Source organism: Mirounga angustirostris, unplaced genomic scaffold (genome assembly GCF_029215605.1).
Source record: "Mirounga angustirostris isolate CCGP_5_RB_7025 unplaced genomic scaffold, mMirAng1.0.hap1 SCAF_6, whole genome shotgun sequence".
NCBI lineage: Eukaryota > Metazoa > Chordata > Mammalia > Carnivora > Phocidae > Mirounga > Mirounga angustirostris.
The window spans coordinates 88,436,683-88,452,144 of NW_026991714.1; the positions used below are offsets into that span (position 1 = coordinate 88,436,683).

The 15,462-nt window shown below is 65.9% G+C and overlaps 6 non-coding genes across 6 annotated transcripts; all 6 read left to right on the plus strand.

The window, feature by feature from the left end:
- Positions 1 to 886: 886 nt before the first annotated feature.
- LOC135365006 (5S ribosomal RNA) lies at positions 887 to 1,005 on the plus strand. The gene has a single exon (XR_010412814.1). It is a non-coding gene; the product is annotated as a 5S ribosomal RNA (ribosomal RNA).
- A 1,814-nt stretch (positions 1,006 to 2,819) lies between these two features.
- Positions 2,820 to 2,938, plus strand: LOC135365007 (5S ribosomal RNA). The gene has a single exon (XR_010412815.1). It is a non-coding gene; the product is annotated as a 5S ribosomal RNA (ribosomal RNA).
- A 1,809-nt stretch (positions 2,939 to 4,747) lies between these two features.
- Positions 4,748 to 4,866, plus strand: LOC135365009 (5S ribosomal RNA). The gene has a single exon (XR_010412817.1). It is a non-coding gene; the product is annotated as a 5S ribosomal RNA (ribosomal RNA).
- Positions 4,867 to 6,680: 1,814 nt separating this feature from the next.
- Positions 6,681 to 6,799, plus strand: LOC135365010 (5S ribosomal RNA). Its single transcript, XR_010412818.1, has one exon. It is a non-coding gene; the product is annotated as a 5S ribosomal RNA (ribosomal RNA).
- A 1,811-nt stretch (positions 6,800 to 8,610) lies between these two features.
- On the plus strand, positions 8,611 to 8,729 carry LOC135365011 (5S ribosomal RNA). Its single transcript, XR_010412819.1, has one exon. It is a non-coding gene; the product is annotated as a 5S ribosomal RNA (ribosomal RNA).
- A 1,815-nt stretch (positions 8,730 to 10,544) lies between these two features.
- On the plus strand, positions 10,545 to 10,663 carry LOC135365012 (5S ribosomal RNA). The gene has a single exon (XR_010412820.1). It is a non-coding gene; the product is annotated as a 5S ribosomal RNA (ribosomal RNA).
- The last annotated feature ends 4,799 nt before the right edge of the window (positions 10,664 to 15,462 follow it).

The following is a 15,462-nucleotide window of genomic DNA, read 5'->3' on the forward strand; positions in this document are numbered from 1 at the left end:
CCCAGAGCCCACCCAAGCACGACCACCCTCCCGAGGGCTAGCTGCCTAGCCAACACAGTCTCCTCCTGTTTGTGTGTGTGTGTGTGGGGGGATGGGTGGGGGGGTGGGTGGGGGTGTGGGGGTGTGGGGGTGTGTGGGGTGTGTGGGGTGTGGGGTGTGGGGTGGGGGGTGTGTGTCTGTTTCTGTGGTGTGCCCCTGTGTCTCCGTCCCTGTCCGCATCCAGGTCAGGGTCCGCGTCTGTCTGTCTTGGGGCCAGAGCGGGGGCGTGTGTTGGATACTCTGTCTGTGTCTCCCTCTCTGTCTCTCTCTTCCTCTCTGTCTACATCTCCGTCCGTCCGTGTCTCTGTCTTTCCCCGTGGGTCTGTGCGTCTGTCTATGCCAGCCGGCTTCTGGTGTCCCTCAGTCGGGTCCTCTTGTCGGTGGGTGGGCAGGGGAAGGGTGGCGGAGGAAGGGCGACGGGGTTGGGCTGATGAGGAGGGTCCCTGGGGGCGCCGGTGGCTCCGGGTTGGCTTGGAACCAGGCCGGGGTGGAGAGGCGGAAGGGCCTGGTGGCGGGCCTGGCTTGCCCTAAGGGCGGCGGGTGGGGCGCCGGGGGTGGGGGGGCGCGGAGAACAGCGCGCGGGCCACGCCCCCCGCGCCCCGACGCTCCCCTTGGCCCTCTCGGGAGCCAGGCGGCGGCCCCCGGGTCTGGAGAGTATCGGGCCGTGAGAGCGCTCGGTGTTCCGCGACTGCGGGGCGCTGGAGGCGCCACGTCCTCTGGGCGGTTTGGCAGGCAGGCAGGTGCAAGGCACAGGGCAGGCGTGGGGCGGTTGGGGGCTGAGGAGGGGCACGGCTGCGGCCCGGAGGCGCAGAGCAGGCTCTTAGGGCGGCCAGCGGCAGCGGCACACGTCTACGGCCATACCACCCTGAACGCGCCCGATCTCGTCTGATCTCGGAAGCTAAGCAGGGTCGGGCCTGGTTAGTACTTGGATGGGAGACCGCCTGGGAATACCGGGTGCTGTAGGCTTTTTTTCTTTGCCTTTTCTTTCCCCTTCGGCCTCCCTTCCTCTCCCTTCGCCGCCACAGTCCCCCCCCCCCGCCCCGCCCCCTCCGCCCCTTGCCCAACAAGGCCTCCTGCAAACGCCCGGTGCCCCCCTGGCCCCTCGCCAGCCGCGCACCGCACCGAGGGTCCCTGTCTCGCAGCTTGTGCCCGCTGCACCGGCAGGCAGCCCCCAGCCCTTCCACCTCACAGCCACCACGCCCACGCACACCCGATCCAGAGGGGCGGGCTGGGGGAGGTGGGGGCGGGCTGGGTGGGCGGAGGCGGCGGCTTCGCAGGGAGGGAAAGGGGGAGGGCGGCGAGGACCGCCCGCGGGCTTGGGGCGGGGGGAGCGCGGGCGGGACGGCACCCCGTCTCGGCAGGCGTGCCCTCCCAAGGTCCTGCGCCTCGGGGCCTCATCCCCGGAGCCCCTAGCCATTCCCTTGGGCCGCCCCGAGTGCACAAGCGCACCGGGCAACCGGCCCCACCTTAGGCCTGGGCCCGCCTCCACCTTCTCCCCACCCGCCCTGGGCTGCGCTCCCGCGCGCGCGGGCATTCCCTTCCTTCCCGCGGAACACCGTCCCTCTGCCCCCAGGCCGGGGGTCCTCGCTCCGTGTGGGCAGGACACAAGATGGCCGACCGCCCGGGGCCTCCCCCGTTGGCACCCGGGACCACCCGTTGGCCCCCGACTCCGTGCTCAGTGTCCCCGCAACAGCGAAGCGCACAGCGAGGCTCGCTCGCTCGGCAAGACGGCGGGAGGGGGCGGCCCTGCACCACGCCCCAAAGCGGCCCCCCAAATAAAGGACGAGAGCAGAGGAGGAATCGCCCGCACGCCCCCAGGCCCAGAGTGGGTCCTGGGCGGGAACGGGAGCAGGGCGGGTCTCCTGAGGCCTTGGCTGCGCGACCTCGGCCCCGGGGGGCTCCTCGGTGCCCAGAGCCCACCCAAGCACGACCACCCTCCCGAGGAGGGCTAGCTGCCTAGCCAACACAGTCTCTTCCTCTGTGTGTGTGTGTGTGTGTGTGTGTGGTGTGTGTGTGGTGTGTGTGGTGTGTGTGTGGTGTGTGTGTCTGTTTCTGGGGTGTGCCCCTGTGTCTCCGTCCCTGTCCGCATCCAGGTCAGGGTCCGCGTCTGTCTGTCTTGGGGCCAGAGCGGGGGTGTGTGTTGGATACTCTGTCTGTGTTCTCCCTCTCTGTCCCTCTCTTCCTCTCTGTCTACATCTCCGTCCGTCCGTCCGTCCGTGTCTCTGTCTTTCCCCGTGGGTCTGTGCGTCTGTCTATGCCAGCCGGCTTCCGGTGTCCCTCAGTCGGGTCCTCTTGTCGGTGGGTGGGCAGGGGAAGGGTGGCGGAGGAAGGGCGACGGGGTTGGGCTGATGAGGAGGGTCCCTGGGGGCGCCGGTGGCTCCGGGTTGGCTTGGAGCCAGGCGGGGTGGAGAGGCAGAAAGGCCTGGTGGCCGGCCTGGCTTGGCCTAGGGCGACGGGTGGGACGCTGGGGGTGGGGGGCGCGGAAAACACCTCAGGGGCCGCGCCCACCGCGCCCCGCCCCGACGCTTCCCTTTGCCATGCCGGTAGCCAGGAGGCGGTGGGGCGGCGGCGGCCCCCGGGACTGGAGAGTCCCCGGCAGGGAGAGCGCCCGGACTTCCACGACTGCGGGGCACCGGAGGGGCCACGTCCCCTGGGCGGCTGGCAGGCAGGCAGGTGCAAGGCGCAGGGCAGGCGGGGTTCGGGTGAGGGCTGAGGAGGGGCACGGCTGGGCCCGGGAGGCGCAGAGCAGGCTCTTAGGGCGGCCAGCGGCAGCCGCACACGTCTACGGCCATACCACCCTGAACGCGCCCGATCTCGTCTGATCTCGGAAGCTAAGCAGGGTCGGGCCTGGTTAGTACTTGGATGGGAGACCGCCTGGGAATACCGGGTGCTGTAGGCTTTTTTCTTTGCCTTTTCTTTCCCCTTGGGCCACCCTTCCCATACCTTTACCGCCACAGCACCCCGCCCCCTTGCCCAACTAGGCTTCCTCCAAACGCCCCGTGCCCCCCTGGCCCCTCGCCAGCCGCGCACCGCACCGCGAGTCCCTGGCTCGCAGCAGGTGCCCCCTGCAGGGGCAGGCGTCTTCCAGCCAGCCCTTGGGCCTCCAAGCCACCACGCCCACGCACACCGGATCCAGAGGGCTGGGCTGGGGGTCGATGGGGGCGGGCGGGGTGGGCGAAGGCGACGCCTTCGGAGGGAGGGAACGCGGGAGGGCGACGATGACCCTGGCACCGATGGGCCGGGGCCAGCGCGGGCCGGACGGCACCCGCTCTGGGCAGGCGTGTCCTCCCATGGTCCTGCGCCTCGGGCCCTCATCCCCAGATCCCCTAGCCATTCCATCGGGCCGCCCGGAGCGCACGACCGCACTGGGCAACTGGCCCCACCTTAGGCCTGGGCCCGCCTCCACCTTGTCCCCAGCAGCCCTGGGGTGCGCTCCCACCCGCGGGCATTCCCTTCCTTCCCTTGGAACACCGTCCCTTTGCCCCCGTGCCGGGGGTCCCCGCTCCGGGTGGGCAGGACACAAGATGGCCGGTCGCCCGGGGCCTCCCCCCTTGGCGCCCGGGACCACCCGCTGGCACCAGAATCCGTGCTTAGTCTCCCTGCAACAGCGAAGCGAAGACCGAGGCTCGCTCGCTCAGCAAGATGGGGAGAGGGGGGCGCCCTGCACCTCGCCCCAAAGCAGCCCCCCATATAAAGGACGACAGCAGAGGAGGAATCGCCCACATGCCCCGAGGACCAGAGTGGGTCCAGGGCGGGAACGGGAGCAGAGCGGGTCTCGTGACGCCTTGGCTGCGCATCTCGGCCCCGAGGGGCTCCTCGGTGCCCAGAGCCCACCCAAGCACGACCACCCTCCCGAGGGCTAGCTGCCTAGCCAACACAGTCTCCTCCTGTTTGTGTGTGTGGGGGGGGGGGGATGGGTGGGGGGGTGGGTGGGGGTGTGGGGGTGTGGGGGTGTGTGGGGTGTGTGGGGTGTGGGGTGTGGGGTGGGGGGTGTGTGTCTGTTTCTGTGGTGTGCCCCTGTGTCTCCGTCCCTGTCCGCATCCAGGTCAGGGTCCGCGTCTGTCTGTCTTGGGGCCAGAGCGGGGGCGTGTGTTGGATACTCTGTCTGTGTCTCCCTCTCTGTCTCTCTCTTCCTCTCTGTCTACATCTCCGTCCGTCCGTGTCTCTGTCTTTCCCCGTGGGTCTGTGCGTCTGTCTATGCCAGCCGGCTTCTGGTGTCCCTCAGTCGGGTCCTCTTGTCGGTGGGTGGGCAGGGGAAGGGTGGCGGAGGAAGGGCGACGGGGTTGGGCTGATGAGGAGGGTCCCTGGGGGCGCCGGTGGCTCCGGGTTGGCTTGGAACCAGGCCGGGGTGGAGAGGCGGAAGGGCCTGGTGGCGGGCCTGGCTTGCCCTAAGGGCGGCGGGTGGGGCGCCGGGGGTGGGGGGGCGCGGAGAACAGCGCGCGGGCCACGCCCCCCGCGCCCCGACGCTCCCCTTGGCCCTCTCGGGAGCCAGGCGGCGGCCCCCGGGTCTGGAGAGTATCGGGCCGTGAGAGCGCTCGGTGTTCCGCGACTGCGGGGCGCTGGAGGCGCCACGTCCTCTGGGCGGTTTGGCAGGCAGGCAGGTGCAAGGCACAGGGCAGGCGTGGGGCGGTTGGGGGCTGAGGAGGGGCACGGCTGCGGCCCGGAGGCGCAGAGCAGGCTCTTAGGGCGGCCAGCGGCAGCGGCACACGTCTACGGCCATACCACCCTGAACGCGCCCGATCTCGTCTGATCTCGGAAGCTAAGCAGGGTCGGGCCTGGTTAGTACTTGGATGGGAGACCGCCTGGGAATACCGGGTGCTGTAGGCTTTTTTTCTTTGCCTTTTCTTTCCCCTTCGGCCTCCCTTCCTCTCCCTTCGCCGCCACAGTCCCCCCCCCCCGCCCCGCCCCCTCCGCCCCTTGCCCAACAAGGCCTCCTGCAAACGCCCGGTGCCCCCCTGGCCCCTCGCCAGCCGCGCACCGCACCGAGGGTCCCTGTCTCGCAGCTTGTGCCCGCTGCACCGGCAGGCAGCCCCCAGCCCTTCCACCTCACAGCCACCACGCCCACGCACACCCGATCCAGAGGGGCGGGCTGGGGGAGGTGGGGGCGGGCTGGGTGGGCGGAGGCGGCGGCTTCGCAGGGAGGGAAAGGGGGAGGGCGGCGAGGACCGCCCGCGGGCTTGGGGCGGGGGGAGCGCGGGCGGGACGGCACCCCGTCTCGGCAGGCGTGCCCTCCCAAGGTCCTGCGCCTCGGGGCCTCATCCCCGGAGCCCCTAGCCATTCCCTTGGGCCGCCCCGAGTGCACAAGCGCACCGGGCAACCGGCCCCACCTTAGGCCTGGGCCCGCCTCCACCTTCTCCCCACCCGCCCTGGGCTGCGCTCCCGCGCGCGCGGGCATTCCCTTCCTTCCCGCGGAACACCGTCCCTCTGCCCCCAGGCCGGGGGTCCTCGCTCCGTGTGGGCAGGACACAAGATGGCCGACCGCCCGGGGCCTCCCCCGTTGGCACCCGGGACCACCCGTTGGCCCCCGACTCCGTGCTCAGTGTCCCCGCAACAGCGAAGCGCACAGCGAGGCTCGCTCGCTCGGCAAGACGGCGGGAGGGGGCGGCCCTGCACCACGCCCCAAAGCGGCCCCCCAAATAAAGGACGAGAGCAGAGGAGGAATCGCCCGCACGCCCCCAGGCCCAGAGTGGGTCCTGGGCGGGAACGGGAGCAGGGCGGGTCTCCTGAGGCCTTGGCTGCGCGACCTCGGCCCCGGGGGGCTCCTCGGTGCCCAGAGCCCACCCAAGCACGACCACCCTCCCGAGGAGGGCTAGCTGCCTAGCCAACACAGTCTCTTCCTCTGTGTGTGTGTGTGTGTGTGTGTGTGGTGTGTGTGTGGTGTGTGTGGTGTGTGTGTGGTGTGTGTGTCTGTTTCTGGGGTGTGCCCCTGTGTCTCCGTCCCTGTCCGCATCCAGGTCAGGGTCCGCGTCTGTCTGTCTTGGGGCCAGAGCGGGGGTGTGTGTTGGATACTCTGTCTGTGTTCTCCCTCTCTGTCCCTCTCTTCCTCTCTGTCTACATCTCCGTCCGTCCGTCCGTCCGTGTCTCTGTCTTTCCCCGTGGGTCTGTGCGTCTGTCTATGCCAGCCGGCTTCCGGTGTCCCTCAGTCGGGTCCTCTTGTCGGTGGGTGGGCAGGGGAAGGGTGGCGGAGGAAGGGCGACGGGGTTGGGCTGATGAGGAGGGTCCCTGGGGGCGCCGGTGGCTCCGGGTTGGCTTGGAGCCAGGCGGGGTGGAGAGGCAGAAAGGCCTGGTGGCCGGCCTGGCTTGGCCTAGGGCGACGGGTGGGACGCTGGGGGTGGGGGGCGCGGAAAACACCTCAGGGGCCGCGCCCACCGCGCCCCGCCCCGACGCTTCCCTTTGCCATGCCGGTAGCCAGGAGGCGGTGGGGCGGCGGCGGCCCCCGGGACTGGAGAGTCCCCGGCAGGGAGAGCGCCCGGACTTCCACGACTGCGGGGCACCGGAGGGGCCACGTCCCCTGGGCGGCTGGCAGGCAGGCAGGTGCAAGGCGCAGGGCAGGCGGGGTTCGGGTGAGGGCTGAGGAGGGGCACGGCTGGGCCCGGGAGGCGCAGAGCAGGCTCTTAGGGCGGCCAGCGGCAGCCGCACACGTCTACGGCCATACCACCCTGAACGCGCCCGATCTCGTCTGATCTCGGAAGCTAAGCAGGGTCGGGCCTGGTTAGTACTTGGATGGGAGACCGCCTGGGAATACCGGGTGCTGTAGGCTTTTTTCTTTGCCTTTTCTTTCCCCTTGGGCCACCCTTCCCATACCTTTACCGCCACAGCACCCCGCCCCCTTGCCCAACTAGGCTTCCTCCAAACGCCCCGTGCCCCCCTGGCCCCTCGCCAGCCGCGCACCGCACCGCGAGTCCCTGGCTCGCAGCAGGTGCCCCCTGCAGGGGCAGGCGTCTTCCAGCCAGCCCTTGGGCCTCCAAGCCACCACGCCCACGCACACCGGATCCAGAGGGGTGGGCTGGGGGTCGATGGGGGCGGGCGGGGTGGGCGAAGGCGACGCCTTCGGAGGGAGGGAACGCGGGAGGGCGACGATGACCCTGGCACCGATGGGCCGGGGCCAGCGCGGGCCGGACGGCACCCGCTCTGGGCAGGCGTGTCCTCCCATGGTCCTGCGCCTCGGGCCCTCATCCCCAGATCCCCTAGCCATTCCATCGGGCCGCCCGGAGCGCACGACCGCACTGGGCAACTGGCCCCACCTTAGGCCTGGGCCCGCCTCCACCTTGTCCCCAGCAGCCCTGGGGTGCGCTCCCACCCGCGGGCATTCCCTTCCTTCCCTTGGAACACCGTCCCTTTGCCCCCGTGCCGGGGGTCCCCGCTCCGGGTGGGCAGGACACAAGATGGCCGGTCGCCCGGGGCCTCCCCCCTTGGCGCCCGGGACCACCCGCTGGCACCAGAATCCGTGCTTAGTCTCCCTGCAACAGCGAAGCGAAGACCGAGGCTCGCTCGCTCAGCAAGATGGGGAGAGGGGGGCGCCCTGCACCTCGCCCCAAAGCAGCCCCCCATATAAAGGACGACAGCAGAGGAGGAATCGCCCACATGCCCCGAGGACCAGAGTGGGTCCAGGGCGGGAACGGGAGCAGAGCGGGTCTCGTGACGCCTTGGCTGCGCATCTCGGCCCCGAGGGGCTCCTCGGTGCCCAGAGCCCACCCAAGCACGACCACCCTCCCGAGGGCTAGCTGCCTAGCCAACACAGTCTCCTCCTGTTTGTGTGTGTGGGGGGGCGGGGGGATGGGTGGGGGGGTGGGTGGGGGTGTGGGGGTGTGGGGGTGTGTGGGGTGTGTGGGGTGTGGGGTGTGGGGTGGGGGGTGTGTGTCTGTTTCTGTGGTGTGCCCCTGTGTCTCCGTCCCTGTCCGCATCCAGGTCAGGGTCCGCGTCTGTCTGTCTTGGGGCCAGAGCGGGGGCGTGTGTTGGATACTCTGTCTGTGTCTCCCTCTCTGTCTCTCTCTTCCTCTCTGTCTACATCTCCGTCCGTCCGTGTCTCTGTCTTTCCCCGTGGGTCTGTGCGTCTGTCTATGCCAGCCGGCTTCTGGTGTCCCTCAGTCGGGTCCTCTTGTCGGTGGGTGGGCAGGGGAAGGGTGGCGGAGGAAGGGCGACGGGGTTGGGCTGATGAGGAGGGTCCCTGGGGGCGCCGGTGGCTCCGGGTTGGCTTGGAACCAGGCCGGGGTGGAGAGGCGGAAGGGCCTGGTGGCGGGCCTGGCTTGCCCTAAGGGCGGCGGGTGGGGCGCCGGGGGTGGGGGGGCGCGGAGAACAGCGCGCGGGCCACGCCCCCCGCGCCCCGACGCTCCCCTTGGCCCTCTCGGGAGCCAGGCGGCGGCCCCCGGGTCTGGAGAGTATCGGGCCGTGAGAGCGCTCGGTGTTCCGCGACTGCGGGGCGCTGGAGGCGCCACGTCCTCTGGGCGGTTTGGCAGGCAGGCAGGTGCAAGGCACAGGGCAGGCGTGGGGCGGTTGGGGGCTGAGGAGGGGCACGGCTGCGGCCCGGAGGCGCAGAGCAGGCTCTTAGGGCGGCCAGCGGCAGCGGCACACGTCTACGGCCATACCACCCTGAACGCGCCCGATCTCGTCTGATCTCGGAAGCTAAGCAGGGTCGGGCCTGGTTAGTACTTGGATGGGAGACCGCCTGGGAATACCGGGTGCTGTAGGCTTTTTTTCTTTGCCTTTTCTTTCCCCTTCGGCCTCCCTTCCTCTCCCTTCGCCGCCACAGTCCCCCCCCCCCCGCCCCGCCCCCTCCGCCCCTTGCCCAACAAGGCCTCCTGCAAACGCCCGGTGCCCCCCTGGCCCCTCGCCAGCCGCGCACCGCACCGAGGGTCCCTGTCTCGCAGCTTGTGCCCGCTGCACCGGCAGGCAGCCCCCAGCCCTTCCACCTCACAGCCACCACGCCCACGCACACCCGATCCAGAGGGGCGGGCTGGGGGAGGTGGGGGCGGGCTGGGTGGGCGGAGGCGGCGGCTTCGCAGGGAGGGAAAGGGGGAGGGCGGCGAGGACCGCCCGCGGGCTTGGGGCGGGGGGAGCGCGGGCGGGACGGCACCCCGTCTCGGCAGGCGTGCCCTCCCAAGGTCCTGCGCCTCGGGGCCTCATCCCCGGAGCCCCTAGCCATTCCCTTGGGCCGCCCCGAGTGCACAAGCGCACCGGGCAACCGGCCCCACCTTAGGCCTGGGCCCGCCTCCACCTTCTCCCCACCCGCCCTGGGCTGCGCTCCCGCGCGCGCGGGCATTCCCTTCCTTCCCGCGGAACACCGTCCCTCTGCCCCCAGGCCGGGGGTCCTCGCTCCGTGTGGGCAGGACACAAGATGGCCGACCGCCCGGGGCCTCCCCCGTTGGCACCCGGGACCACCCGTTGGCCCCCGACTCCGTGCTCAGTGTCCCCGCAACAGCGAAGCGCACAGCGAGGCTCGCTCGCTCGGCAAGACGGCGGGAGGGGGCGGCCCTGCACCACGCCCCAAAGCGGCCCCCCAAATAAAGGACGAGAGCAGAGGAGGAATCGCCCGCACGCCCCCAGGCCCAGAGTGGGTCCTGGGCGGGAACGGGAGCAGGGCGGGTCTCCTGAGGCCTTGGCTGCGCGACCTCGGCCCCGGGGGGCTCCTCGGTGCCCAGAGCCCACCCAAGCACGACCACCCTCCCGAGGAGGGCTAGCTGCCTAGCCAACACAGTCTCTTCCTCTGTGTGTGTGTGTGTGTGTGTGTGTGGTGTGTGTGTGGTGTGTGTGGTGTGTGTGTGGTGTGTGTGTCTGTTTCTGGGGTGTGCCCCTGTGTCTCCGTCCCTGTCCGCATCCAGGTCAGGGTCCGCGTCTGTCTGTCTTGGGGCCAGAGCGGGGGTGTGTGTTGGATACTCTGTCTGTGTTCTCCCTCTCTGTCCCTCTCTTCCTCTCTGTCTACATCTCCGTCCGTCCGTCCGTCCGTGTCTCTGTCTTTCCCCGTGGGTCTGTGCGTCTGTCTATGCCAGCCGGCTTCTGGTGTCCCTCAGTCGGGTCCTCTTGTCGGTGGGTGGGCAGGGGAAGGGTGGCGGAGGAAGGGCGACGGGGTTGGGCTGATGAGGAGGGTCCCTGGGGGCGCCGGTGGCTCCGGGTTGGCTTGGAGCCAGGCGGGGTGGAGAGGCAGAAAGGCCTGGTGGCCGGCCTGGCTTGGCCTAGGGCGACGGGTGGGACGCTGGGGGTGGGGGGCGCGGAAAACACCTCAGGGGCCGCGCCCACCGCGCCCCGCCCCGACGCTTCCCTTTGCCATGCCGGTAGCCAGGAGGCGGTGGGGCGGCGGCGGCCCCCGGGACTGGAGAGTCCCCGGCAGGGAGAGCGCCCGGACTTCCACGACTGCGGGGCACCGGAGGGGCCACGTCCCCTGGGCGGCTGGCAGGCAGGCAGGTGCAAGGCGCAGGGCAGGCGGGGTTCGGGTGAGGGCTGAGGAGGGGCACGGCTGGGCCCGGGAGGCGCAGAGCAGGCTCTTAGGGCGGCCAGCGGCAGCCGCACACGTCTACGGCCATACCACCCTGAACGCGCCCGATCTCGTCTGATCTCGGAAGCTAAGCAGGGTCGGGCCTGGTTAGTACTTGGATGGGAGACCGCCTGGGAATACCGGGTGCTGTAGGCTTTTTTCTTTGCCTTTTCTTTCCCCTTGGGCCACCCTTCCCATACCTTTACCGCCACAGCACCCCGCCCCCTTGCCCAACTAGGCTTCCTCCAAACGCCCCGTGCCCCCCTGGCCCCTCGCCAGCCGCGCACCGCACCGCGAGTCCCTGGCTCGCAGCAGGTGCCCCCTGCAGGGGCAGGCGTCTTCCAGCCAGCCCTTGGGCCTCCAAGCCACCACGCCCACGCACACCGGATCCAGAGGGGTGGGCTGGGGGTCGATGGGGGCGGGCGGGGTGGGCGAAGGCGACGCCTTCGGAGGGAGGGAACGCGGGAGGGCGACGATGACCCTGGCACCGATGGGCCGGGGCCAGCGCGGGCCGGACGGCACCCGCTCTGGGCAGGCGTGTCCTCCCATGGTCCTGCGCCTCGGGCCCTCATCCCCAGATCCCCTAGCCATTCCATCGGGCCGCCCGGAGCGCACGACCGCACTGGGCAACTGGCCCCACCTTAGGCCTGGGCCCGCCTCCACCTTGTCCCCAGCAGCCCTGGGGTGCGCTCCCACCCGCGGGCATTCCCTTCCTTCCCTTGGAACACCGTCCCTTTGCCCCCGTGCCGGGGGTCCCCGCTCCGGGTGGGCAGGACACAAGATGGCCGGTCGCCCGGGGCCTCCCCCCTTGGCGCCCGGGACCACCCGCTGGCACCAGAATCCGTGCTTAGTCTCCCTGCAACAGCGAAGCGAAGACCGAGGCTCGCTCGCTCAGCAAGATGGGGAGAGGGGGGCGCCCTGCACCTCGCCCCAAAGCAGCCCCCCATATAAAGGACGACAGCAGAGGAGGAATCGCCCACATGCCCCGAGGACCAGAGTGGGTCCAGGGCGGGAACGGGAGCAGAGCGGGTCTCGTGACGCCTTGGCTGCGCATCTCGGCCCCGAGGGGCTCCTCGGTGCCCAGAGCCCACCCAAGCACGACCACCCTCCCGAGGGCTAGCTGCCTAGCCAACACAGTCTCCTCCTGTTTGTGTGTGTGGGGGGGCGGGGGGATGGGTGGGGGGGTGGGTGGGGGTGTGGGGGTGTGGGGGTGTGTGGGGTGTGTGGGGTGTGGGGTGTGGGGTGGGGGGTGTGTGTCTGTTTCTGTGGTGTGCCCCTGTGTCTCCGTCCCTGTCCGCATCCAGGTCAGGGTCCGCGTCTGTCTGTCTTGGGGCCAGAGCGGGGGCGTGTGTTGGATACTCTGTCTGTGTCTCCCTCTCTGTCTCTCTCTTCCTCTCTGTCTGCATCTCCCTCCGTCCGTGTCTCTGTCTTTCCCCGTGTGTCTGTGCGTCTGTCTATGTCAGCCGGCCTTTTGTGTCTCTCGGTCGGGTCCTGGTGTCGCTGGTTGAGTATGGGAAGGGCAGCGGAGGAAGGGGGACCGGTTAGGGCTCCTGAGGAGTGTCCCTGGGCTCGTCGGTGGCTCCGGGTTGGCTTTGAGTTAGAGGGGTGTAGAGGCACAGAGACCTGGTGGCAGTCCTTGCAGGTCCTATGGCGGCGGGTGCGTCGCGCGGGGTCGTGGAGAACACCGCGCAGTCCGCTCCTCCGGAGTCCCGCCCTTCACCTTTGTCATGTCGTCAGCCAGCCTTCGGCTCCCAGGGCGGGAGAGTACCCCGCCGTTAGAGCTCACACCCTTCTGCGACTGTGGGGTACCGGAGGCACCGGGACCCCTTGGCGGTCTGGCAGAGAGGTAGGTGCAAGGCCCAGGGCACGCGGGGGGCGTGTGTGGGGTGAGGTGCGGGACCGCTGTGGTAGGGAGGCGCAGACTAGACTCTTTGGGTGCCCAGGGGCAGCGGGTCTCCAACCCTGAGAGCGCCGTATCTTGTCCGATCTCGTTAGCTAAGCAAGGTCCAGCCTGGTTAGTACTTTGATGGGAGACCGCCTGGGAATGCCCGGTGCTGTACGCTTTTTTCTTGGCTTTTTTCTTTTCCGGTACTTTCCCCTTCAGCCTCCCTCTCCCTTTGCCGCCACAGCCCACCCCCTCGCTGCCCACCAGCGTTCCTCCAAACAGCCCCCAGCCCTTCTGGCCCCTGGACCCCAGCGCACCGCACCGCGGGTCCCGGGGCGCTGCGGGAACTAGCTGCAGGGGCAGGGGGCCGCCAGCTAGCCCTTGCACCTCACAGCCACCACGCCCAGGCACACCTGATCTAGAGGGGCGGGCTGGCGTGGCGGAGAGGGCGCTTTGAGAGGGAGGGCAACGGGGAGGTAATGGAGCATTGCGGCGGTGTTGGGTCTAAGGGAGCGCGGGCCGGCCGGCACCCCGCATCGGCAGGCGTGCTCTCCCATGGTCCTGCGCCTCCGGCCCTCAACCCCTGAGCCTCTAGCCATTCCTTTGGGCCACCCCCTCCAATGTCCCAGCGCAAGGGACAACCGGCCCCACCTTAGGCCTGGGCCCGCCTCCACCTTCTCCCCACCAGCCCTGGGCTGCGCTCCCACACAGGTGGGCAACCCTTCATTCCCGCGGAACACCGTCCCTTTACACCCGGGCCCGGGGTCTCCGCTCCGTGTACGCAGGACACAAGATGGCCGACCGCGGGGGGCCTCAGCTGTTGGCCCACCGGACCACCCGTTGGCACCCGAGTGGGCGGTCAGTGTCCCCGCAACAGCGAAGCGAACAGCGAGGCTCGCTGGCCCAACAAGCGGAGGGCGGCGTGCGCCCGGCACCACGCCCCAAAGCGGCCCCCCAAAATAGAGGAGGGGAGCAAAGGAAGTTTGCTCTATGGCCATTCCCTCCATGAGCGCGCCCGATCTCGTCTGATTTCCCAAGCTAAGGGGGGTCCAGAAGCTAAATAGTGTCCAGCATATTGGCCAGATATCTCACAAATTTTGGCCCTAGATCTTGCTGGCTTGGGCAGAGATCAGATGAGATTTTGTTTTTTTAATGTCATGTTAGTCACCATATAGTACATCATTAGTTTTTGATGTCGGGTTCCATGATTCATTTTTGGGTATAACACTCAGCACTCCATGCAATACATGCCCTCCTTAATACCCATTACTGGGGTAAGCCATCCCCACCCCACTTCCCTCTGAAACCCTCAGTCTGTTTCCTGGAGTCCATAGTCTCTCATGGTTAGTCTACCCTCTGATTTCCCACCTTCATTTTTCCCTTCCTTCTCCTAATGTCCTCCATGCTATTCCTTATGTTCCACATATAAGTGAAACCATATGATAATTGACTTTCTCTGCTTGACTTATTTCACTTAGCATAATCTCCTCCAGTCCCATCCATGTTGATACAAAAGTTGGGTATTCATGCTTTCTGATGGCTGAGTAATATTCCATTGTATATAAGGACCACATCTTCTTTAGCCATTTGTCTGTTGAAGGGCATTTTGGTTCTTTCCACAGTTTGGCTGTTGTGAACATTGCTGCTATGAACATTGGGGTGCATATGGCCCTACTTTTCACTACATATGTTTTTGGGGTAAATACCCAGTAGTGCAATTGCTGGGCCATAGGGTAACTCTATTTTTAATCTTTTGAGGAACCTCCATACTGTTTTCCAAAGTGGCTTACCAACTTGCATTCCCACCAATAGTGTAAGAGGGTTCCCCTTTCTCCACATCCTCACCAACATTTGTTGTTTCCTGCCCTGTTAATTTTTGCCATTCTAACTGATGTAAGGTGGTATCTCAATGTGGTTTGGATTTGTATTTCCATGATGGCTAACGATAATGAACATTTTTTCATGTGTCTGTTAGCCATTTGTATGTCTTCTTTGGAGAGGTGTCAGTTCATATCTTCTGCCCATTTTTTGACTTATTTGTTTTTTGGGTGTTGAGTTTGAGAAGTTCTTTATAGATCTTAGATACCAGCCCTTTATCTGTAGTGTCATTTGCAAATATCTTCTCCCATTCCGTGGGTTGCCTCTTTGTTTTGTTGACTGTTTCCTTTGCTGTGCAGAAGCTTTTTATCTTGATGAAGTCCCAAAATTTCATTTTTGCTTTTGTTTCACTAGCTTTTGGAGATGTATCTTGAAAGAAGTTGCTGTGGCCGATGTCAAAGAGGTTACTGCCTATGTTCTCCTCTAGAATTTTGATGGATTCCTGCCTCACATTGAGGTCTTTAATCCATTTTGAGTTTATCTTTGTGTATGGTATAAGAGAATGGTGGAGTTTCATTCTTCTGTATATAGCTGTCCTATTTCCCAGCACCATTTACTGAATAGACTGTCTTCCACTGGATATTTTTTCCTACTTTGTCAAAGATTAGTTGACTGTAGTGTTGAGGGTCCCTATCTGGGCTCTCTATTCTGTTCCATTGATCTATGTGTCTGTTTTTGTGCCAGTACCCTGCTGTCTTGGTGATCATAGTTTTGTAATATAGCTTGAAATCAGGCAACGTGATGCCCCCAGGTTTGTTTGTCTTTTTCAACATTTCCTTGGTGATTTGGGGTGTTTTCTGGTTCCACACAAATTTTAAGATTGTTCCAGCTCTTTGAAAAATGTCATTGGTATTTGATTGGGATGGCATTGAAAGTATAGATTGCTCTGGGCAGCACAGACATTTTAGCAATGTATATTCTTCCAATCCATGAGCATGGAATGCTTCTCCATCTTTTTGTGTCTTCTTCAATGTCTTTCATAAGTGTTCTGTAGTCTCTAGAGTATAGATTCTTTACCTCTTTGGTTAGGTTTATTCCGAGGTATCTTATGGTTTTTGGTGCTATTGAAATGGAATCAATTCCCTAATTTCTCTTTCTACAGTTACATTGTTAGTGTATAGAAAAGCAACTGATTTCTGTGCATTGATTTTGTATCCTGCCACATTACTGAATTGCTGTATGAGTTCTAGTA